We start from the raw sequence: 17,331 nt of genomic DNA, 5'->3' as shown, positions 1-17,331 counted from the left end.
TTTTCGACCAATTTTTTTTTTCGACTGCCCGGACCCAAAAACTGGAAACGGGTCAAAAAAACTTCCTATAATGGCACCTGTCTCAAAACACTCAGAAACACCTAAAAATAGGATAGCCAGAAAATTTTTCGAAAAATTTTGGGCCTAAACGGAGCGTGGCTACCCGACTCTTTTTTTTTTCCGAAACCTACTCCGGCAAGGAAACACGAATCGGAAACTAGATGGATCTCGAAAACAACCCTAATAAGCAAGGAACTCGGATTGGTGGTGGATATATGGTGGTGGTATATGGCAGCGGTGGTGGTAGCGGTGGTAGTATATGGATATGGATCGGTGGTGGTATATGGACACGGATTGGTGGTGGTATATGGATCCGGATTCGGAGCGGTGGTGGTAGATGGCAGGGGCGATGATGATGGTGCGGCGGCGGCGTGACAACTTATGACCAGAACTCGAAACTCTAAAAGACTAGACTCTAAGACCAGCAACTAGACACGACGATGCAACCGCAAATTCAACAAAGCAAAACCCTAAAAAGATTATGCAAAGGCTCAAATTGGTTCGGATATGATGAACTAACCCTAATTTTTTTTGTGGCTTTTTCGTGGACTGTAGGTATGAAGAACAGACTCGATCTAAACTACGAAAAACTGTAAAATCTCACCGAGCAACCTGGAAATCTGATACCACTTGATAGAGGCAAAGGTGTCCCGTCTTTCGATGAGATGGTGGATTTCGCTTTGGTGGAAGTCGACTTTGACGATCCGACTACGAACGTGCGAGGACGTCGCGCCTTAGCAATCGCTAAACCAACTCCGAGAGGTTATTGACCACGCTGGAGCACGATCAACCTGACCACGAGGGTCTGTTTCCTGCGAGCAAACGAAGAACAAGCAAGAAACTGAGATTGCAATCTGGATATTGCGAATATAAGATGAAAGCTTTATTGATCAAGGTGGGGTTCTGTGACGCCTTTGTCTGGTCGTTGAACACAAACGAAGTACGCGAAGTTGCAGCGATGGCGAACTTTTAATCTAAACAAAACCCAAAGTCTAAACGATGCCCTAAGGGCTGTATATATGGAGGAAGAGGGGGGGAATTTCGTGGCCCTTGGTGGAGGGGTCCGAAATCAACCCTATCTCTTGTTTCCCCACACATACGGACTCTTAAAATAGCCTATACTTATGTATTTCGAAATTACATGGGCCTGGCCCAATAATAAGGTGACGCAGCACCTAAAATAGCCTCGGGATGAAATTTATGAAGTGGCATCTTGTATATTTCGTCCAAGGCTTCATGCACACATTATGGTGGCTTCAAAGTCCTGAAATCATCACTTGTAACTCCGTTCTTGTTCCCCTTGCGCATGCCATCATCTCCATGCTTGTTCTTGCTCCAATGTTCATCCTTCTCCAAGCTAGGCCCTTCATTTGTAAGCAAAACAAATGTATCCAATTTAGGCAGCATCATATTCTCATGAACATTAGAATCATTACCAAGAAACGAAAGTACCTGATAATTTAGTTGGCGTGCACGAGCTCTAGTAATTGGTCCAGTATGTATAGCAGCAGGGGCTGTGGGTGTAACAATTGTATTGATGTCCTCATCAGTTGGTGTGTGGTCTTATTATAGTGTAGATAGACCGCCTGTCAAGTTTCATCGCATTCGGAGTCTGTTTGATAGCCCAACCGTTAAACTATAGCGGTAGTATAGCCGGTCTAACGTCGGACGTTTTTAGTCTCCGAAAACAGTCGCTGGGCCTCCCTCTCTTCTCTTCTCTCATCTTGAGACCGTCTACACAGCCCACTACCTACCGCCAGGCCAACCTAACCTCTCTCGTCAGCCCGTGGCCCTCCTCGCGTGGGCGTCCGAAAATTGTCCCGGACCCGACCCGAGCAGTCGTCACCGTTGGATCCGGATCAACCCCAAACATCTACAAAACGTCACCGTTTTCTTGTTTGGACTCCCTATCTATTTTATTCGCGACCGTCCGATTACGATCGTAGGGATGAGGTAGCCCCTAACCTAATCCACCTGGTGTATATATATTGTCCAACCCTAGAAATTAGGGGGTTGTCCCTTCACCCGCCGCCGTACTCTCCACCAAGTCCTCTTCCTCGGGACCCCCTCGCCCGATCTCGCTCGATCCCCTCACCCAGCCAACCACCGAAGCCTGCAGCCTCCTCCCACCTTGGGATCATCGGCCGGCCAACCTGAGCCCCTCCTGCGCCCCTTCTTCCCCTTCCCTGCCGTCTACTCCCTCCTCTCACATCTCTCTCTTTCTCTCTATACTGCTGCAACAGGGAGCATGCCAGGAGCCATGGCCACCGAACGGACTCCGCCGCCTCACCGAATCCATGCCTCCATCTCTCTCCTGCATCAAGGCCGCCTTCTGCAGTTCGTCGTTGCCGGAAAACTCCGTCCTCGTCAGGACCCCGTCGCCCTCTGCTGCTGCCTCCCCGTCGCCGCCGCATCACTAGAGAACCCAAGTCCATGGCTTCCTCTGCTTCACAACAAGGCGCCGGCCACCGGACCCGAACCCAACTGATCCCCTCGCCCGCTCCCGCGTCCGGTCGCCGTCGTCCTCGCCCTGCTGACCCCGCCGGAGTCGTCCTCCTCGCCTGCATCCACGGCAGCACCAAGTTCCTGCGCCCGCGGCCCCTGCCTCAACTGCCCCCTATTCATCTCGAGCGCGCCCTGCGCGTTGACCGCGGCCCCCGCACCCCCTCGCTCGATCCAGGCGGGATCAAGGAGCGGGACGAGCCCAGTTCCTGACAGCCTGCCTCCTGCGTGCCTGGGCCGCATTCGGCGCCAAGGCCCAGCGCACCAGCCGGCCACTACTCCATCCAGCTGGGCCAAGGCCCATGGTGAGAGACCCCCCCAGCCCCTCCTATGCACTGATGGGCCAACCAGATCCGGCCCGTATCCTGTTAGTTTCTACATAGAATGTTTTCCTATTTTTCCCAGAGAACGTCAGTTTTGCAGAAAAGACCCTCATGTTCATGCATTTCACATCTCACAAACCGTGAATCGGTTTAAAATAAATTATATATGAAAGTTGCTTAGAATTTTGTCTAGCTTAATAATATGCAACTTTCATCTATGTTTGAAATGTTTAAAATGCTGTTTGTTTAAATTTGCTTAAATAACTTGCTAATATGTTTAAATTCATAACTAATTAACCGTAGCTCGGTTTTAAATAATCTTTATATGTAAATGGGGTAGAATTTTGCCTAGTTTAACATGATGGCATCATCTTGCATGTTTAATAACTATAAAATATGGTTTAGGGAAGAACATTACCAAACCTAATTTATGCATATGGGGATTTATCGGAATTGTTGTTCGTTGCTTCTGGCCTCATTTATACTTGACTAGATAGGTAGTTTTACTTTGCTTCACCCTCTTGCCATGTTTAACAACATTTAATATTGTTGGGTACATAACCGAGAGAGAACTAAATAAGTCATGTGGTGTTTCGTCAATATGCAACTCCGTTGCATAATGAGCTCCACTTAATTTGTAGGATTGTTTATGCACTTTGCCATGCCATGCTTCTTTAAACCGGACATGCATCATACTTGTTGTGCATCATGCCATGTTGTTGTAGTGGTTGTTGACTATGTTGTGTGCTTCTTTCCGGTGTTGCTTCTTCGGGTTGGTTCCGATACATCGTGTTTGTGAGGAACCGTTCGACTACGTCCGTTTGTCTTCTTCGTGGACTCGTTATGCTTCCTTGCGGGATCTCAGGCAAGATGATCATACCCTCGAAATCACTTCTATCTTTGCTTTCTAGTTGCTCGCTCTTTTGATATGCCTATGCTGCGATACCTACCACTTGCTTATCATGCCTCCCATATTGTTAACCCAAGCCTCTAACCCACCTTGTCCTAGCAAACCGTTGTTTGGCTATGTTAACGCCTTGCTCAGCCCCTCTTATAGTGTTGTTAGTTGCAGGTGAAGATTGAAGTTTGTTCCCTATTGGAACATGGATATGTTGTTCCTTGTTGGAACATGTTTACTTGTTGGGATATCACAATATCTCTTATTTAATTAATGCATCTATATACTTGGTAAAGGGTGGAAGGCTCGGCCTTATGTCTGGTGTTTTGTTCCACTCTTGCCGCCCTAGTTTCCGTCATATCGGTGTTATGTTCCCGGATTTTGCGTTCGTTACATGGTTGGGTTATAATGGGAACCCCTTGACAGTTCGCTTTGAATAATACTCCTCCAGCAAGGCCCAACGTTGGTTTTACCATTCGCCACCTAGCCTTTTTCCCTTGGGAGTCGCGCATCCCGAGGGTCATCTTTATTTTCACCCCCCGGGCCAGTGCTTGTCTAAGTGTTGGTCCAAACTAGAGCCACTTGTGGCGCCACCTCGGGGAAACTTGAGGGCTGGTTTTAGCTGTACGTAGTGTTCATCTAGTGTTGCCCTGAGAACGGGATATGTGCAGCTCCTATCAGGATGTCGGCGCATCGGGCAGTCTTGCTGGACTTGTTTTACCATTGTCGAGGATGTCTTGTAACTGGGATTCCGAGTCTGATCGGGTCTTTCTGCTAGAAGGAATATCCTTCGTTGACCGTGAGAGCTTGTGATGGGCTAAGTTGGGACACCCCTGCAGGGTTTTGAACTTTCGAAAGCCGTGCCCGCGGTTATGGACACATGGGAATTTGTTAATGTCCGGTTGTAGAAAAGCTGAACTTGACCTTAATTAAAATACATCAACCGCGTGTGTTACCATGATGGTCTCTTTACGGCGGAGTCCGAGAAGTGAACACGGTGTTGGAGTTATGTTTGACGTAGGTTGTTCTAGGATCACTTCTTGATCATAGTTTCTCGATCGCGCTTTGCCTTCTCTTCTCGCTCTCATTTGCGTATGTTAGCCACCATATATGCTAGTCACTTGCTGCAGCTCCACATCATACCTTTACCTTACCCATAAGCTTAAATAGTCTTGCTCACGAGGGTGCGAGATTGCTGAGTCCCCATGACTCACAGATACTTCCAAAAACCAGCTTGCAGGTGCTGATGAGACCGTGTAGATGACGCAACCAAGCTCAAGGAGGAGCTCGATGAAGATCTTGTCCTTTGTCTTGTTTCATTTCTAGTTGATCAGTAGTGGAGCCCAGTTGGGGTCGATCGAGGGACCTTGTCGCATTTGGGGTTGCTCTTTATTTTGGTTCCGTAGTCGGACCTTGATTGCATTTGGATGTTGTAATGCTTTATTCATGTAATTGTGTGAAGTGGCGATTGTAAGCCAACTATGTATCTTTTTCCCTTATGTATTACATGGGTTGTGTGAAGATTACCTCACTTGCGACATTGCTTTCAATGCGGTTATGCCTATAAGTCGTGCTTCGACACGTGGGAGATATAGCCGCATCGAGGGCGTTACAAGTTGGTAATCAGAGCCTTCCCCGACCTTAGGAGCCCCCTGCTTGATCGAATCGCTGGCGTTATTGAGTCTAGAAATGTTTTGAGTCATTTAGGAATTATATATATCGCAGAGTTAGGAATTCTTTTTACTCCTCAGTCCCTTCATCGCTCTGGTGAGGCATCCTGACGTAGAGTTTTGACTCTTCTCTTCTCAAATTTCACTAAAAAAATTAGGATCACGCGGGTATCTTGGAATTGTTCCGATGGTTTTGTGACGAGAACATTGTTCTTGGTGCATCCTGTCATTTAGGGGTTGTGGTAGTGTCCCGGGGAGTTGAGCTCCGAGGTGTTGTCGTCACAATTTTATCGTTGCAGTTCTGGAATACCTGAGATTAGTTTCGCTGACATTGAAAATCTCTTTTATGCAGTTGTTGGTGAGATAACCTCGATGCCACCCAGTACTAGGGCGGGAGTTCGGGAGTATTGCCATAACTCGTATAACGGATGCTTTTCGAAGGTTGAGGTAAACGATTTCCGAAGGTTTCTTAGTTATGTGTTGAAGGATGGATACAGCTGGATGTAGGATTTGCTAGTTTGGGTGAGATATTATGCTTCCCCTGTATCCCCAACACCTGATTGCATAACCGGAAAGGTTCGGGAGTTTCATAGGTGGGAATTCAAGTAGCTCTTAGGATATCTTTCTGACGGATATATGATATGAAATTGGGGTTCGACGTCTAGTGGTCCGCCTATTCACGGTTGGTTTTACAGTGGTCTCGTTGTGTCTTAAAGAGTCCTTGGCTATGACGACTCGAGGACGCTTCGTATGTCATGTGCACTGCCTTGTACATGATGGTGCTGTACGATCAAGCTCGTGTAGGCCCCACCACGAAAACTTCGGACGAAATCTCTATCATATGTTTATTCTGGCTTATTCTGCAAGCCAATCCTTGTTTTGTTTTGAGTTGTGGTATTCGAGTTGCTTCAAAGTCAAATGTTGATTCCATACCTTTCCCAAGTGGTGTTCTCATACTCCGATGTGAATACAAATCCTTCATGATAATCGAGATTGTCATGCCAATCCGTTTCAACCGGCGTGTTTCTCTTCAAGTGGATCCGATCATTTCAACATCTGCAAGATCAAGTCAAGTCTTCTCAATGTTGTTAGTTTCATCCGTCTTCAAGTTGACTTTGTTTTCCCTCCCTCCCACCCTTTTTCTTTAAGGACTCATATATCTTAATAAAGTATCCATTTTATTCATGTGAAGACTCTCCATTCTTTTCTTTGAATGTTCTTATCCGGTGATTCTCATGAAGATACTAACGGAGCTTCTAGTTCATCATTCTTCGTCTTTTTTATCTTCTCCGGTGGTTTCAAGTCAAGCTTTTTTGATCTTACCCCTTTCCTCATTTCAATGCCTTCTCATACCGGTGCACCTCATAATAATTCACTTCTCACTATTCATTTGTTCCGGCGTGCTCAAGCTTTCTCAAAAGGCTCGTCTTGTCATTCAAGATCCGTTCAACCTATTTCGAGGTTGTTATCTCATTCTAGCCATTTAATTCAACCGGTGCATTCTCTCTTTTAAATTGTTCAATGGTGTATCTTTTGAGTGGGACCTAACCCATAGGTCTTTTCCCCAGGATCTTACCTGACTCTTCTAATTTCCGGAGGTATTCTCATATTCTTTTCGAAGTTTGACGTAAGAATGATTCATCATCAGTCACATGTATTTCTCCAAGATTTTTCAGATTCTTTTCATCGTTGGCTCAATCTTTCCATTCTTCTTTCCGGTGTGCCTCAATAATTCTTGGTGGTGTTTCTCGTCGTCATTCTCAACATTTGAAGACCGAAGAAGAGTTTTACCTCCATATCTTATCCGTTCTCTCGGAAATTCATGATTCTAGCTTGTTTCCATCCCCTCTTAATTGTTTTGGTTATGAGAATTCTTTTCACCCATCCGAAGCAATTCAGGAGTATTTTTCAGTTTGTTTATCCGGAGGCCATCATCTCAGAATTATTCATTCTCAACTTTCAGCTCTCTTTCTCTAAATCTTACCGGTGCATCATTCAAATATTCTCTAATCAGCTCGTGATCGCTTCGTTCTCATGTATCTAAATTCTCTCAAGCTTCTTCGTTCATTTGCTAATTCTTCCCGGTGTTGTCCTTATCTTTTCCTCGGTCATTTTAATCCTTATGGTGGTTCGTTCAAGACTTCTCTTCCTTCATTATCATATCAATTTATTCATTGTTTCAACCCTACCGGTGGTTCGTTGAATACCTTCCCAAGTTTGAGCTATATCTCTCTTTAATCCTTTCTACGAGAATAAGAAGTGTGCCAAATCCATTGGTTGTCATCAATTTAATTGGTGAAGGATAAGCATAATGTAATTCTTATTCTTGTTTCATCGAGTGAATTCAATTCCTTATTCCGGAGGTTCATCATATCACATTCTCGATTCGAGAGGCTTCATCTTTTCTTTTCCCCAGAGTTCCAAGATCTCTCAATTTTCTCATCATGAAGATCCATCTAATCACTGCAAGTATTCACCTTGTGTTTTCAACTTCTCTTTCATTTCATTTGATCATTTCTTTTATTACCGGAGTTCGTCAGGGAGGCTCTACTTGGTGGTTCATCAAGGATTTCTTTCATTCTTCAATTGTCCTCAAGATTTCCCTCGAAGTTAAGATCCGCCAAGCTATACTCTCAAATAAAGATGGTGTTCAACACATGTCTTGTTTTGAGGAGTTTTATATTTCTTCATCTTGCAATCCGGAGTGCTATTCTTTCAAGCATATCATTGGAGGTGGTATTATGTCATTCTTGATAATTTGAGTTCATGTTTCATGATTCACATGTTGTTAACAATGAGGTATCTTAAATCCATCAATCTCTTCATTGGAGTTATCTTGGGTTATATTTCAACTAAAGCCTTCCCTAAGGATTGTTGATAACTATGGTGCTCATAAGTGACCCAAGTTCTTCTTTTATCCTCCCGGTGAAATAGCTTTCTCGTCTCCTTGTTGATATCAATCCAATTCTTTTCCCGTAAGTGGCAGGTTGTCACCTCATAATTTGAGTTGTATTCCATAAGACCATAGCAAGCTTATTCTTTTCGTTGTTGGCTTTCCAACAACTCCGTTCTAGCATTTGTTGTAAGTGTGCTCCCTCGAGATCTTGTTTCCCTTAGTTCATCCCGTTCCATTCTTACTTTTGTTCCGGAGGCTTTGTGATGTGGCTCTCTTCTACCCTTCTTCTTGTTCTTGTCAGAACCTTGTTCTTTTCACGATTATCCATTTAACCGGAGTGTTGTGACCTTTTTGCTCAAGCTCTTTTTGCCTTATCAAGCCTTGCATCTCTTTTCAATCGGAGTGCTGTCTGAGATCTTTCTTACCCCTTGTTCTATTCATTCAATAGTTCCGGAGGCAGTGGGTTGTGATTTCATCAAGTATCCTCTCATCTTATCAAGTTCTTATTCAATTCCTTTTATTTTCAGTCGGAATGCTGCCCAAATTATATCATTCTTTTTCCTTCTCTATCTTGTTTTAACCGGAGTGTCATTTTTATCATTCCTCTTCTAACCGGAGTCTCATCCAAGTGCTTTTGTTTGGCAAAGTTTATATTCCTTACCTTCCATGTCCAACTGGAGTGTTGTCGTAATTGATCTTTATCGTTTCTTGTACATCTCGTTTCAATCGGAGTGCTTGCATGTACCTATTGTCCATTGTAACACTTTTCTTATGTCTTTCAACCTACAAGGGTCTAGTAAGGTTCCTTGTTCCTCTTGTCTAACGGAGGTTTCAACTTTGTTCACCTTCGTTGTATTCTTTTCTCAAATTTGTTCAACCTCGCAAGGTTCTTTGGTTTCACTCAATTGTCAAAGAAGCAATTTGTTTTACCTCTTCTCTTCCTCTTCCTTTTCCCTCCGGTGCCATCCTAGATCTCGGGACGAGATCCTCTCGTAGTGGTGGAGTGTTGTGACGCCCCAAGACCGATGCGCCAGGTGTCTTCCAGTTATTCGTCGTCATTGCCATGTCATTTGCTTGCGTGTTGCATCTTGTCATGTCATCATGTGCATTGAATCATCATGTTTCAAAACCTACATCCGTCCGGGTCTTCCGGCTCTCTCCGTTGTCCATTCTAAGCCCAGACACACTTGCACGCGCCTGCGGCATGTCCGAAATAGTATTTTATAAGTGGCCGAAGAATGTTCTCGGAATGGGATGATAGTTGGCGTATGGTCTTATTATAGTGTAGATAGACCCCTGTCAAGTTTCATCGCATTCGGAGTTTGTTTGATAGCCCAACCGTTAAACTATAGCGGCAGTATAGCCGGTCTAACATCGGACGTTTTTGGTCTCCGAAAACAGTCGCCGGGCCTCCCTCTCTTCTCTTCTCTCAGCTCGAGACCGTCTACACAGACCACTACCTACCGCCAGGCCAACCTAACCTTCCTCGTCAGCCCGCGGCCCTCCTCGCGCGCGCGTCTGAAAATTGTCCCGGACCTGACCCGAGCAGTCGTCACCGTTGGATCCGGATCAACCCCAAACATCTACAAAACGTCACCATTTTCTTGTTTGGACTCCCTATCTATTTTATTCGCGACCGTCCGATTACGATCGTAGGGATGAGGTAGCCCCTAACCTAATCCACCTGGTGTATATATATTGTCCAACCCTAGAAATTAAGGGGTTGTCCCTTCACCACCCGCCGCACTCTCCACCAAGTCCTCTTCCTCGGGATCCCCTCGCCCGATCTCGCTCGATCCCCTCGCCCAGCCAACCACCGAAGCCTGCAGCCTCCTCCCACCTTGGGATCATCAGCCGGCCAACCCGAGCCCCTCCTGCACCCCTTCTTCCCCTTGCCTGCCGTCTACTCCCTCCTCTCACATCTCTCTCTTTCTCTCTGTACTGCTGCAACAGGGAGCATGCCAGGTGCCATGGCCACCGAACGGACTCCGCTGCCTCACCGAATACACGCCTCCATCTCTCTCCTGCATCAAGGCCGCCTTCTGCGGTTCGTCGTTGCCGGAAAACTCTGTCCTCGTCAGGACCCCGTCGCCCTCTGCTGCTGCCTCCCCGTCGCCGCCGCATCACTAGAGAACCCAAGTCCATGGCTTCCTCTGCTTCACAACAAGGCGCCGGCCACCGGATCCGAACCCAGTTGATCCCCTCGCCTGCTCCCGCGTCTGTTCGCCGTCGTCCTCGCCCTGCTGACCCCGCTGGAGTCGTCCTCCTCGCCTGCATCCACGGCAGCACCAAGTTCCTGCGCCCGCGGCCCCTGCCTCGACTGCCCCCTGTTCGTCTCGAGCGCGCCCTGCGCGTTGACCGTGGCCCCCGCACCCCCTTGCTCGATCCAGGCGAGATCGAGGAGCAGGACGAGCCCAGTTCCTGACAGCCTGCCTCCTGCGTGCCTGGGCCGCATTTGGCGCCAAGGCCCAGCACACCAGCTGGCCACTGCTCCATCCAGCTGGGCCGACCCCCCAGCCCCTCTTGTGCACTGATGGGCCAACCAGATCCGGCCCGTATCCTGTTATTTTCTACATAGAACGTTTTCCTATTTTTCCCAGAGAACGTCAGTTTTGCAGAAAAGACCCTCATGTTCATGCATTTAATATAAACCGTGCATCGGTTTAAAATAAATTATATATGAGAGTTGCTTAGAATTTTGTCTAGTTTAATAACATGCAACTTTCGTCTATGTTTGAAATGTTTAAAATGCTGTTTGTTTAAATTTGCTTAAATAACTTGCTAATATGTTTAAATTCATAACTAATTAACCGTAGCTCGGTTTTAAATAATCTTTATATGTAAATGGGGTAGAATTTTGCCTAGTTTAACATGATGGCATCATCTTGCATGTTTAGTAACTATAAAATATTGTTTAGGGAAGAACAGTACCAAACCTAATTTATGCATATGGGGATTTATCGGAATTGTTGTTCGTTGCTTCCGGCCTCATTTAAACTTGACTAGATAGGTAGTTTTACTTTGCTTCACCCTCTTGCCATGTTTAAAAACATTTAATATTGTTGGGTACATAACCGAGAGAGAACTAAATAAGTCATGTGGTGTTTCATCAATATGCAACTCCGTTGCATAACGAGCTCCACTTAATTTGTAGGATTGTTTGTGCACTTTGCCATGCCATGCTTCTTTAAACCGGACATGCATCATACTTGTTGTGCATCATGCCATGTTGTTGTAGTGGTTGTTGACTATGTTGTGTGCTTCTTTCCGGTGTTGCTTCTTCGGGTTGGTTCCGATACATCGCGTTTGTGAGGAACCGTTCGACTACGTCCGTTTGTCTTCTTCGTGGACTCGTTATGCTTCCTTGTGGGATCTCAGGCAAGATGGTCATACCCTCGAAATCACTTCTATCTTTGCTTGCTAGTTGCTCGCTCTTTTGCTATGCCTATGCTGCGATACCTACCACTTGCTTATCATGCCTCCCATATTGTTAACCCAAGCCTCTAACCCACCTTGTCCTAGCAAACCGTTGTTTGGCTATGTTACCGCCTTGCTCAGCCCTTCTTATAGTGTTGTTAATTGCAGGTGAAGATTGAAGTTTGTTCCCTGTTGGAACATGGATATGTTGTTCCTTGTTGGAACATGTTTACTTGTTGGGATATCACAATATCTCTTATTTAATTAATTCATCTATATACTTGGTAAAGGGTGGAAGGTTCGGCCTTATGCCTGGTGTTTTGTTCCACTCTTGCCGCCCTAGTTTCCGTCATATCGGTGTTATGTTCCCGAATTTTGTGTTCCTTACGCGGTTGGGTTATAATGGGAACCCCTTGACAGTTCGCTTTGAATAAAACTCCTCCAGCAAGGACCAACGTTGGTTTTACCATTCGCCACCTAGCCTTTTTCCCTTGGGAGTCGCGCATCCCGAGGGTCATCTGTATTTTAACCCCCCGGGCCAGTGCTTGTCTAAGTGTTGGTCCAACCTAGAGCCACTTGTGGCGCCACCTCGGGGAAACTTGAGGGCTGGTTTTAGCTGTACGTAGTGTTCATCCGGTGTTGCCCTGAGAACGAGATATGTGCAGCTCCTATCAGGATGTCGGCGCATCGGGCGGTCTTGCTGGACTTATTTTACCATTGTCGAGGATGTCTTGTAACTGGGATTCCGAGTCTGATCGGGTCTTTCTGCTAGAAGGAATATCCTTCGTTGACCGTGAGAGCTTGTGATGGGCTAAGTTGGGACACCCCTGCAGGGTTTTGAACTTTCGAAAGCCGTGCCCGCGGTTATGGGCAGATGGGAATTTGTTAATGTCCAGTTGTAGAAAACCTGAACTTGACCTTAATTAAAATACATCAACCGCGTGTGTTACCGTGATGGTCTCTTTCCGGTGGAGTCCGGGAAGTGAACACGGTGTTGGAGTTATGTTTGACGTAGGTTGTTCTAGGATCACTTCTTGATCATAGTTTCTCGATCGCGCTTTGCCTTCTCTTCTCGCTCTCATTTGCGTATGTTAGCCACCATATATGCTAGTCGCTTGCTGCAGCTCCACATCATACCTTTACCTTACTCATAAGCTTAAATAGTCTTGATCGCGAGGGTGCGAGATTGCTGAGTCCCCGTGACTCATAGATACTTCCAAAAACCAGCTTGCAGGTGCTGATGAGACCGTGCAGATGACGCAACCAAGCTCAAGGAGGAGCTCGATGAAGATCTTGTCCTTTGTCTTGTTTCGTTTCTAGTTGATCAGTAGTGGAGCCCAGTTGGGGTCGATCGAGGGACCTTGTCGCATTTGGGGTTGCTCTTTATTTTGGTTCCGTAGTCGGACCTTGATTGCATTTGGATGTTGTAATGCTTTATTCATGTAATTGTGTGAAGTGGCGATTGTAAGCCAACTATGTATCTTTTTCCCTTATGTATTACATGGGTTGTGTGAAGATTACCTCACTTGCGACATTGTTTTGAATGTGGTTATGCCTCTAAGTCGTGCTTCGACACGTGGGAGATATAGCCACATCGAGGGCGTTACAGGGCACCCCATAGACACACAAGTTGATCTCTTAGCTGTGTGCGGTGCCCCCCTCCACAAATTTCCACCTCGGTCATATTGTCGTAGTGCTTAGGCGAAGCCCTATGTCGGTAACTTCATCATCACCGTCAACACGCCGTCGTGCCGACGAAACTCTCCCTCGGCCTCAGCTACATCAAGAGTTCAAGGGACATCACCGAGTTGAACGTGTGCAGATCAAAAAGATGTTCGACTACATCAACTGCGTTACTCAACGCTTCCGCTTTCGGTCTACGAGGATACGTAGACACACTCTCCCCTCTCGTTGCTATGCATCCCTAGATAGATCTTGCATGATCGTAGGAATTTTTTTGAAATACTGCATTCCCCAATAGCAAGTACAAAAACTCATCAACAATGGCCATGTTCGAGAAATTTTCACCCCTTGTGCCGTCCCGGTAATCCTTGTTCCCAAGAAAGATGGTACATTTCGCTTGTGTTCAGATTGCTGTCCTATCAATTCTATTACCGTGCGTTATCGTTACCCCATACCATGCCTAGATGATATGCTTGATGAGCTTAGCGGAGCCACAATTTTCTCTAAGATTGATCTTAAGAGTGGCTACTATCAAATACGCATCCAAGAAGGTGATGAATGGAAAACCGCATTTAAGACCAAGTTTGGCTTATATGAATGGCTTGTTATGCCCATGGGTTTATCAAAAGCACCCAGTACTTTCATGAGACTCATGCATTTTGTTTTTCGACCTTATATTGGTGTATTTGTTGTGGTCTACTTTGATGATATTCTTGTGTTTAGCAAATCTCTCAAAGATCATGTCACCCACCTTAAGATCGTGCTACAAATTCTTAGAAAAGAGCACCTTTTTGCTAATATGGACAAATGCATTTTCGATGTTAACAAGCTTGTTTTCTTGGGTTTCATTGTGTCTTCTAAGGGTGTTCATGTTGATGAATCTAAGATCAATGCTATTAAGAATTGGCCACAACCAACCAACTTGCAACAAGTGTATATCTTCCTTGGTTTAGCCGGTTTCTACCGTAGATTGGTGAAGGATTTTAGCACCATTGCTTCACCTTTGCATGCTTTGAGTAAGAAGAATGCACCCTTTGTTTGGGGACTATCCCAAGATAACGCATTCAATGAGCTTAAGAATTTGCTTACTCATGCTCCCGTGCTTGCATTACCCAACTTTGACAAACCCTTTGAGATTCATTTGCGATGCTAGTGGTAATGGCATAGGAGGTGTGTTAACGCAAGAGAAGCACCCCATAGCTTACTTTAGTGAGAAACTTTCTAGAGTGCAACTCAATTACCCCATCTATGACAAAGAGCTATATGCTTTAGTGAGAGTTTTGCATGAATGGGAACAATATCTTCGCCCTCATGAATTTATCATCCATACCGACCATGAAATACTTAAATACCTTAAGGGTCAAACTACGTTGAACAAGCGTCATGCTAAATGGAGTGAGTTCACTGAGTCTTTTCCTTATGTCATCAAGTACATTAAAGGTAAGGAAAATGTTGTGGCGGATGCACTTTCCAGCATATGCATGCTTGTTACTAAACTTGAATTGAATGTCATTGGCTTTGAGCACATAAAAGACTTGTATGCGCATGATCCTACTTTTGCTATTCCTTATGCCAAATGTTTGACGCATACATCTTGGGAACGCTATTACATCAAAGATGATTATCTTATGAGAGCTAACAAACTTTGCATCCCCGAGTCTTCTCTTCGTTTGTTGGTTTTGCAAGAATCTCATGGAGGTGGACTAATGGGACACTTTGGACGCGGCAAGACATTTGCTACGCTCTCCAAGAACTATTATTGGCCCAAGATGTTCCGCGACATCATCCGCTTCACCAACCAATGCTCTACATGTCGCAAAGCGAAGTCTAAAGCTCAATCCCATGGTCTCTATCGCCTCTTCCAATTCTGTATCAACCATGGGAAGATATTAGCATGGATTTTGTGCTTGGTTTTCCTAGAACTAGAAATGGAAAGGATTCCGTATTCGTTGTTTTGGAACGATTCTCTAAGATGGCTCATTTCACTCCTTGCAACAAGATAGACCATGCTTCACATGTTGCCAATCTTTTCTGTAGGGAAATATTGCGCTTCCACGGAGTACTAAAGATGATTGTCTGGGACCGCGATGTCAAGTTCCTGAGCTACTTTTGGAAAACCTTATGCGCCAAGTTCGGAACCAAGCTCTTTTTCTCCACGGCATACCATCCACAAACCGACGGCCAAACGGAGGTGACCAACCGCACACTATCCACTCTACTCTGCGTGTTGATCAAGAAGAACATGAAGGAGTGGGAGGAGTGTCTAGCCATCGCCGAGTATGCCTACAACCGAGCAAGACATTTGACTACCGGCAAGTCCCCCTTCGAGGTCGTCTACGGTTTCAACCTGTTGTCCCCATTGGACATTCTTCCTCTACCACTACAAGAGCGCATCGATATGGACGCGAGTGCCCGAGTGAACTACCTCAAGAAGATGCATGAAGATACAAGGCACACCATCGAGCGCCAAGTACACCGACTCGCGACCAAGCTCAACGTCAGCAAGCAACCCATGATATTCAACATTGGAGATCTTGTGTGGCTACACCTTCGCAAGGAACGCTTCCCAAACGAACGCAAGTCCAAACTTCTACCACGAGCCGACGGACCCTTCAAGGTGCTTGAGCGCTACAACAACAACGCCTACAAGATCGAAATCCCATGCGACAAGTACTCTGTGAGCGACATCTTCAACGTCAAAGATCTCTCATCGCACCATGGTGATGAAGATTTCGATCCGAGGTCGGATCTTCCCCAAGGGGGGAAGATGATGCGGAGCATCCTATGGCCATCCCCATGGACACTACCTCGGCTATCCAAGCTCCAAGTGGCCCCATGACAAGAGCAAGAGCTCGTGCTATTCAATCTGAGGTGATATCACTCCTACTTGAGTTTTCCACTCCTTTGAGGGAGACGTGGCTACTGGCTAAGTCCGAGACGCTATGTGTGGTCAGGTACAACGCACAAGCCACGGAGCCGAGCGCTAAACAAGAAGAGGCAGGTGTCAATTCTCTGTCCAGCCCGAAACCTCCGGCCAGAGCCCGGAACATCCGGCCCCCGGAACCTCTGGCTGACCCGGAACTTCCGGACTCCGGTGACATCGACCAGTCCGGGCGTGCCCACTTTCTGGTTAGCCCGGAACTTGCCCGGAACTAGGCCCGGACCTTCCGGCCCCCGGACGCCAGCCCAGCTCCTCCCGTGCCAATTCTCTGGTTAGGCTGGACTCTCCCCGGAACCTAGCCCGGAACCTAGCCCGGAACTTCCGGACCTGCCTACGTGCAGTGACTTGGCCCGAGGCCCGTGTACCCTTTCGCCCCCGAGACTATATATACTCTTCTCCTACCTATGTTTTAGGGTTAGCATTATGATAGCTCATTTGTGAGATAGAGCCTTGCTCATCCATACGGATCTACTCCTCGAGAGAGACCGCGGCCCCTCTTTGGAGAAGATCCACGTTGGATTTAAGACCCCCTCTCGGGTGGCCCCATCAAGACCTCCTCATGGAGAAGAACCAGTTACCCTATTTATCATCCCTTGTTGACTTTGGATCGTGTGATCTCTGTGTAGTCGGATCTAGCATATGTGTGATCGTTCTTGTTGGTTTGAGTGATTCTCTCGTGTTTCCTCTTGTGTTTCCCTTTATGATTTTCCCTTGTGTTTCTCGTGTTCTTGTGGGATCCGCTCCTTTTGTGAAAGATCGGCCATCTAGGGTTCCACCATACATCAGATTCTCTTGGGATCGGATGATGATGGTGATGTGCATCACACCTCTTGGGGCATCGTTGTTGGAGTTTCTTACCGGCCGAAGGGACCAGTGATAGATGGTGGTGGTCATTCGTGCTGCTTAGAGCTTGGTTAACCAGATTTAGTTTTGATTTCGAT

The sequence above is a fragment of the Triticum dicoccoides genome, chromosome 7A (assembly GCF_002162155.2).
Source record: "Triticum dicoccoides isolate Atlit2015 ecotype Zavitan chromosome 7A, WEW_v2.0, whole genome shotgun sequence".
NCBI lineage: Eukaryota > Viridiplantae > Streptophyta > Magnoliopsida > Poales > Poaceae > Triticum > Triticum dicoccoides.
This window is presented reverse-complemented; position numbering follows the sequence as displayed.